At 32.4% G+C, this 9,049-nt stretch overlaps 1 pseudogene; it reads right to left on the reverse strand.

Annotated features, from left to right (window-relative positions):
• Positions 1-3,117: 3,117 nt before the first annotated feature.
• Positions 3,118-4,742, reverse strand: LOC106997382 (uncharacterized; annotated as a pseudogene).
• Between the last annotated feature and the right edge of the window lie 4,307 nt (positions 4,743-9,049).

The following is a 9,049-nucleotide window of genomic DNA, read 5'->3' on the forward strand; positions in this document are numbered from 1 at the left end:
TGCTACACAGCAAGCACTGTCATGTTTGTTTGCTGCATTTATTATGAAGCATCCCTAGTTCTTACCTGAACAAATTGGCTCAATAAATATACTTATGTCAATTATAATGAGAACAAAATAAGTTAAAAAATATAGGCTTATGTAGAATTCTCCAATGAAAAGAACAAAGTGAATGTCCTAATTAAATAAAATATAATACACAATTTTGGAAATATATCTAAAAATTATTTTGTGTGCACTAATTTTATAAAAATCATTATTAGTCAACAGCTCACATAATGAATACCTCATAAACTATAAAAGAAAAAATTATGAGACAAGAAAATTATAGGTCTAGCATGAGTACTAGGCAAGGAAAAACAGAAAACTTTCATGGACAGATTCTGAACCATAAGTCAGAAGATTTTACAGTAATGAATTTTTTAAAAAGCAGAGTATAGATTTACTTTCAGCATTTTAAAGGTTTTCAATTTCAGTTAATAAGTCACTTATTAAAATTTTGTTTTGTTACAATATTGCTTTGTTCTTGTGAAAATAGGTACCAACTCATATTCACACAAACATACTTAACCTGCAATTTTCTTTCACCTAAGGTTTATTTTTAGAGTAACATATGTGCATAGCTAACTCTATGTAAATCAAAACTAAAATTCTGTATGTTTGCAGGCAGAGAGAGACCACATGTTCGAAGAAAAATACGTAATAAATTTTTAAAAATGTTTAAACAGAACTCAGAATTTTAAGACTCAGGATTTTATTTATACTTGTAAATAATTTTTATGATACTCATAAAAATGACCCTGTAGTCAATAGCAATTTAATTGTACATTTTAAAGTAAGTAAAAGTGTAGAATGGGTTAGTAGTCCAAAAGATAGATGCTAGAGTTGATAGAAACTTCATTTGCCCTGATCTGATTAATAAATTATATGACTGTATCAAAAAATGCCATATATGACATAAATATAAACAGATACTATGTACCCACAAAAATTGAGAAAACTAAGTTTAAATTATCAATAAAAACAAAAATTTAACCAATGGGAACAATATTCATTAATTTATTTGCTGTTTGAAGCCACTGGCAAAAGAAATTATTGGAGATGTTAGTCCATGATGTTATCAAATAGTCTATCGTTACCATCTTTGACTTACACCCTTGAGTAAGGTGGGATAGGTTAAAGTTAGCAGCATAACACTTCATTGAATGCACAATGGTCTTATCATGTTAAAATTTTTAATTAAAAATTTAACTTTATAATAATCTAAATTTTTTAAGCTGTACTGCATTTTATTACATAAAAGTACGATTAGTAAAATTATATACTAATTAAATTTAACGAAAATTATTTTGTTTGGAGTATAATGCAGAAGAATATCTCAACACTTACCTCATACATCACTCAATATTATAAACACAAAGAACCTCTCCACTTGGATTTTTATCATGCATCTTACATTGTGATGTCTTTACTCTTCCATAGAAAAATTCAAAACTAATATCCACCTAACAAAAAAGAATCTCTCATACCTTTGATGCAGCAATAATTGATCACATGCTTTCACTAGTGAATGCAATAGGAATGAAGAGCATGAAGTAATTTGAGTTTAATTACATCATTATTCACTTTTCATAAATTCTGCAATTTTTTTCAAGGAAAAAAGTATACTTTGAATGTAATTGTAACTCTGCAAAAATATTTCTACTTCTTTTAAAGTTATATACAAATAATTTATCCACCTACTTTAGTTTTAGGTTATTTTGTATACTCAGCACATTTACTTAGTGCAGTGTTTGAAGTGTCAGTGCCTTAGATATTTCTACTGTGAATTCTTTGATACTTACATACTTATTTTTGAATTGTATTTTATATTTACTGCATCTGGAAAAAATATAGTTTAGTATGCATCCCCTGGTGTTTTCTAAGCTGTAGTTTTTGAAAAATTTTTGAAATGTATTACATTTGTAGTTTTTCTCCGATATAAATTCCCTGATCTTGAACAAAGTTTGAGCAACTGCTTCTGATACAAAATGTGTACAATAAGATCTGTGATACAAGTAAGGCAGGCACTACAACGCTCTTTATGGTTGTAATGTTTGTCTTCAAAATAAAAACCCTTTTTTTTACTTTAAAGGCTAATACTGGCTGGGCACAGTGGCTCACACCTGTTATGCCAGCCCTTTGGAGGCAGAGGTGTGTGGATCATTTCAAGTCAGGAGTTCAAGATGAGCCTGGCCAACACAGTAAAACCCTGTCGCTACTACAAAATACAAAAATTAGCCAGGTGTGATGGCACATGCCTATAGTCCCAGCTACTCTGGAGGCCCAAGCAGGAGAATTGCTTGAACCCAGAAGGCAGAGGTTACAGTAAGCCAAGATTGCACCACTGCACTCCAGCCTGGGTGACAGACTATTACATAGTCTCATTTAAAAAAAAAAAAAAAAGACAAAACACAAAAACAAAAACCTTATACTTTGAGTTTTTGATAGTAATTGAATTTATAATGCTTTTATTAAGTATTAAGTCTCTAATGTTGAATAAGATGTAAGCACATATTAACGGCTTTTCCACATTCTTTATATCAGTACAATTTTTTTCTGAAGTATAAATGCTTTCCTGTGCAATAAGGTGTAGGAATTAAGGTTTTGCCATATTCTTCACACTTCTGGGAGTTTCCTCCAGTATGGATCTTACCTACAATCAAGTGTGACAACTACTTAAAGGCTTTGTCACATTCTTCACATTTTTAGAATTTCTTACCAGTATGATTTCCTTTATGTTTAGAAAAGTTGGAAGGTTTTGTTAAAATCATTGTCACATCTCTCTGGTTTGTAACATTTTCAGTATCAATTTTCTTATGTTTAGTAAGGTTTGAGAATTGGTTAAAAGTATTACTACATTCTTCATATTTGTGGGGTTTCTCTCCAGTATGAATTTTGTGTAAAAAGGGTTGAAAACTGGTTATTTACCAAAATTTTCACATTTGTGGGGTTTCTCTCCTGCATGAATTTTCTTACACGTAGGAAGTTTTGAGGATTATAAGTTTTGCCACATTCTTTGAATTTCCAAGGTTTTGCTCCAGTATAAATTCTCTTACATATAGTAAGTGTTGAAACTTGGTTAAAAGCTTTGCCACAGTCTTCACATTTGTAGGGTTTCTCTCCAGTTTGAATTTTCTTATGCGTAGTAAAGTTTGAGAATTGGTTAAAAGATCTGCCACATTGTTCACATTTTTAGGGTTTCATTCAAGTATGAATTATCTTATGTATAGCAAGTTGTGAGAACTGGTTAAAAGATTTGCCACCTTCTTCACATTTGTAGGGTTTCTCTCTAGTATGAATTTTCTTATGTTGAGTAAGGTTTGAGAGTTGGCTAAAATCTTTGCCACATTCCTCACATTTGTAAGATTTCTCTCCAGTATAAATGATCTTATGGGCAGTAAGGGTTGGGGACTTCTTAAAGACCTTGCCACACTGTTCACATTTGTAGGGTTTCTCTTTACTATGAATTATCTTATGTCTTGTAAGGTGTGAGGACTGGTTAAAGGCTTTTCCACATTCTTCACATTTGTAGGGTTTCTCTCCAGTATGAATTTTCTTATGTGCACTAAGGATTGAAGATCGGTGAAAAGTTTTTCCACATTCTTTACATTTGTAGGGTTTTTCTCCAGTATGAATTAACTTATGTTCAGTAAGCTTTGCGGACAAGTTAAAAGATTTGCCACATTCTTCACATTTGTGGGGTTTCTCTCTGCTATGAATTATCTTATGTGTAGTAAGGGTTGAAAACCGGTTAAAGGCTTTGCCACATTCTTCACATTTGTAGAGTTTCTCTCTAGTGTAATTTTTCTTATGTTCAGTAAGTTATGAAGATAGGTTAAAAGCTTTGCCACACTCCTCACATTTGTATGGTTTCTCTCCAGTATGAATTACCTGATGTTTAGTAAGGGTTGGGGACTTCTTAAAGACCTTGCCACATTGTTCACATCTGTAGGGTTTCTCTTCAGTATGAATTATCTTGTGTCTAGTAAGGTGTGAGGACTGGTTAAAGGCTTTGCCACAGTGTGCACATTTATAGGGTTTTTCTCCAGTATGAATAATCTTATGTTTAGTAAGGCTTGAGGATTGGTGAAAGGCTTTTCCACATTCTTCACATTTGTAGGGCTTTTCTCCAGTATGAATTTTCTTATCTTTAGAAAGGTTTGTGGACCAGTTAAAGGTTTTTCCGCATTCTTCACATTTGTAGAAATTCTCTCTACTGTGAATTCTTTTATGTTGAGTTAGACGTGAACACATGCAAAATGATTTGTCACATCCTTTACATCTGAAATGTTTATTTTCAGTACGTCTTATCTTGTGTCTATTTGAATTTGAAAATTTATGAATGACTTTTACATATTTATTACACTGAAATATTTTGCTCTAGGTAGTTTTTAAACATTGGTCAAGTCCATTATAACCTACTTGGTGTCCCTTACACTCATCCATACTTTTACAGCTTTTTCTTAACTGTAAATTCTTATGTCCAGACTTTCCATATCTGCTCAGTGTCACCTTCTGGAAAGAATCTCTTATGTTCTGCTCTAGCCAAAGGTCTTTGGCAAAACGAGAACACATAGCTGAAAGAAACAAAAATAACAAATGACTCCACCTGCTAGACTCAGATGAATATACTTTACAAATTTAACCTATAAAATCATACCAACTACATAAGCAAGACGGCATAGCAAAATACCACAGGTTCTGATTCCTTCATAGATATATAAATGTAACAAAAACATACTGACCAAAACCTATCTGTGGAGAATTAATAAATGAGTTAAGTGTGTGCAGTGCCCCAGGTTTGCACAATGCAAAGAGCTACACAAAGGGGAGAGAAAAGTCTCTCACATTTACCCAATGCAGCTCTTTCTGTTCCCCGATGTAACACAGTGCCTTTAGAAGTAAACTGCCAACTCGGTTTCTTTTTCAAAAGGCAAGAGAAATAATAATATACACATCTTTATTTCTGGCTTGTAGGTGCTTTTGCAGACACTGGTTTCTGTTTCCCGTGACAAAAAGTGCTAAAACAAATGGCAGTATACTTTGGAATGACAAAATTTTGAGTCCACTGAGATCAAAGGTAAATGCTACAGCTACTAAGAGACAGTGAACAGTTGTGGCAAGTGACTACTGACTATTAAGAAGAAACAAGAATGAACTAAAAAAAACCCTAAAAAATTTCAGACATGACACATCCTAAGAAAAAGTCTGAAAGACTCTCAGAATCTTTAGTCAGACAAATGGTCTTAGACTTTGCCAGGATAAAGTTACATTATAAACACTGACAGGTAGCTTTTTTTAATGTTCAAATTTCAAATAAAGATTACAATGTATACAAACTATTAGGGCAATGTAGCCCTATCAATTATAAAATTTTCAGAAAGCAAGCATTAAAAAATAAAGATATGGGCTTGGCATGGTGGCTCATGCCTGTAATTCCAGCACTTTGTGAGGATGAGACGGATATATGACCTTATGTCAGGAGTTCGAGACCAGCTTGGCCAACACAGAGCAAGATTCTGTCTCAAAAACAAAAACAAAACAAGATGCACAAATATGTTTTAAAAATTTTAAATAAATTGAATAATACTCCATTCGTGTAACAGGAACACAGACAACTATTAAAAATCAGAAAAATGGGAATAACAACAAAACAATGAAAGATATTAGAAAACAGAAATTGTGGAGGCAAAAAATACAAAAAATAACTGAAATACTATAAGATAAAATGATGTAAAAATGAAAAGGCTCAACAAACTAGAATACATACAAAGATACTTATGTAACAAGCAGATATATAAGCACAATTTAAAAAGTCACAGACGAGAATCTTGGGAGCTGCAAGATGAAAATAATGTGTCATTTATAAGCATAATCTTATGAGATAACCAGTTAATTTTTCATGGAAGTTTTGCAGGTCAGAAGGAAACTGTGTGATATAATGAAAGTCCTGAAGAAAACAGCTGTCAAGTGAGAATAATACCAGCAGCAAAACTGTCCTGCCAAATAAAAACACCTTCCAAAACAACCAAATCCTGAAAAAGTATATTGGCACTGCATTTGCCCTGCATATCAAAGATGCTGAAAGGAGTTTCTTCCACTAAAAATAACACAATGCAAGAAAGCAACACATAATCATATGAAAATACATAACTTTCTGGGAAAGACATGCACATACACAAAAATGGAATACCTTAGCATTATAATAATAGTGCAGAAAACATTTCTATTTATTCTCTAAAATGTGAAAGATAAAAGCATAAAAATTTTTATAAACATCTGCTAACATACCACATAAAAATATGTAATTGGCAACATCGCCAACAAAATTGAGAACAAATGTAATGAGAGAACTGTTGAATCCAACTGAAGTTTATTTTTTACCAGGTTAAAATATATTGTTTTATCTTTTGGAGGTTTTATGTAATCTCCAAGGTACAAGAAGAAAAATACCTGTATAGATACACAAAAGAAAATAAGACAGAAATGAAAGCATATCAGTAAAAAAAATTTAAAAAGACACAAAGGAAGACAGAAAAAAAGAAAATGAGAAAGATGTAATGAATTAAACAATAAAATAACATTAGTAAGTCTTTCTCAGAAAATTATTTAAATATATATATAAAATTAACTTTTGGATCAATGGATACACTTTTTTTTTTTCTTCTTTTTTTTTTTGAGATGGAGTTTTACTTTTGTCACCCAGGCTAGAGTGCAATGGCATGATTTCGACCCACTGCAAACTCAACCTCCCAGTTCAAGCGATTCTCTTGTTTTAGCCTCCCAAGTAGCTGGGATTACAGGCACCCATCACCATGCCCAGATGAGTTTTGTATTTTTAGTAGAAATGGATTTTCACCATATTGGCCAGCCTGGTCTCAAACTTCTGACCTCAGGTGGTTCACCTGCCACCAAAGTGCGAGGATTCCATGTGTGAGCTACCATGCCTGGCCTCAATAGACATATTTTCCATCAATGAATCCATAGAAAAAAATTTAAAAATGAACATCCACTTTTTTTTTTTTTTTTTTTTTTTGAGACGGAGTCATGTTCTGTCGCCCAGGCTGGAGTGCAGTGGCCGGATCTCAGCTCACTGCAAGCTCCGCCTCCCGGGTTCACGCCATTCTCCTGCCTCAGCCTCCCAAGTAGCTGGGACTACAGGCGCCCGCCACTTCGCCCGGCTAGCTTTTTGTATTTTTTAGTAGAGACGGGGTTTCACCGTGTTAGCCAGGATGGTCTCGATCTCCTGACCTCGTGATCCGCCCGTCTCGGCCTCCCAAAGTGCTGGGATTACAGGCTTGAGCCACCGCACCCGGCCCATCCAACTTTTTTACAAGTCAGTTGAAGTGTCATGATAACAAAAGAATAAAAATGGCAAGATGGATGTAGACATTCCATGCAAATATTAACAAAACAATGGCAGAAGAGGTCAAAATAGTATTACACAAGCTGCATCTTAAGTTAAAGACTATCATGTTATAAAATGTACTTTAAAGTCAAAACTCCAAAGAGATTTTTAAAAAATTATAAAATAATAGATTCATTCACTGGGAACCTATGACAAATTTCTACGTATGTGTGTGTGTTTGAGTTTGTGTATCTCACATTAAAGTTCCAAATATATAAAGTAAATATTGAAAGAATGGAGGAAACATATAGAGAGCAATATAATTATAGTAGAGTATTTTAATACCCACTTGCTCTAATAAAAATAAGACAAAATATTAGTAAGGAAAGAGAGGGCTTAAAGGCACTATAAAACAATCAGATTCAACAAAGAGGTATAGAGAATACTCCTTAACAACATTAATGTTACACACTCTTCTCAATAGCTCATACAACATTCTCCTCAATAGGACACTTGGTAGGCCAAAAAAGAAGTCTTAACAAATTTTTTAGAACTGAATTTGTATAGATTACTTTCTATAACAAACATGAAATAAGAGTATACAACAATAGAAAAAAACAAAAAATTCACAAATATATAGATATTAAACAACATACTCTTTAGCATACTCCTGTTCAAAGGCTGAAATAATAAATGTTGTAAATATGTCCATACTGCTCAATGTAATACACAGATTTAATGCAATGTTTTCCAAATTTCTCATTGCATTTTTGAAGAAATAGAAACAGCAACCCCAAAGGTATATACTTGTCAAGAGACAATAAAGTACCAATCTTCAAAAAAAAGGAACAATGTTGGAGGCAGAACAGTTCCTGATTTCAAAACATATTACAAAGCTACAGAATTAAAACAATTTGGTATGAGTACAAATGTTAAAAAGTAGACTAATAGAATGCAATATATATATAAACTTTCAAATAGTCATATGAAGAATCATATTTATACTCATAATTATCACAGCATTGTTAGTGAAAGCCAATGGGTAAAAGCAATGCAAATTTCTGTCAACAAATCATTCAGTAAACATAATTTATCACTCATTTTTCAAAAACCAGGAAATATTCTAACAACTATAAGGATAAGTCTTGATAACATTATGCAAAATAAAATGAGCCAGCCACAGAAAAGATTGTATAAGATATATGAAGCACTTACACTCTTAGAATCAGGAAACAAAACAGTGTTTGAAAATTGCCATGAAATGGAAAAAAATGGTAGTTGTTTAATATGTAGTGAGATGTAGCTTTGCAAGATAAAAACATCCTAGGGATATGTTGCATAACATTGTCAATATAATTAAGATGACTAAACTGAATATTTTAAAATACTTGATTATAAATTTTGTTATGTGTTTTTGACAGGTAAAAATAAACAATATCTAAAAAAAAAGAGTTATGATAGTTTTTAAATTACCTTCAAATCCAAAAGTTTTTTTCTCTCAAACAAACATAATATTGATTCACAAATAAACGGATGTTGAAATTAGGAGAATTTTTTTGACTGCTCACCTAGACAAGATTAAACAACCATTCACAACAAACCAACACCACAAATAAACAAGTTATAAAAAATACAAGGATAATATTCATAGAGGCAAAC

This window comes from Macaca mulatta, chromosome 3, assembly GCF_049350105.2.
Source record: "Macaca mulatta isolate MMU2019108-1 chromosome 3, T2T-MMU8v2.0, whole genome shotgun sequence".
Classification (NCBI taxonomy): Eukaryota; Metazoa; Chordata; class Mammalia; order Primates; family Cercopithecidae; genus Macaca; species Macaca mulatta.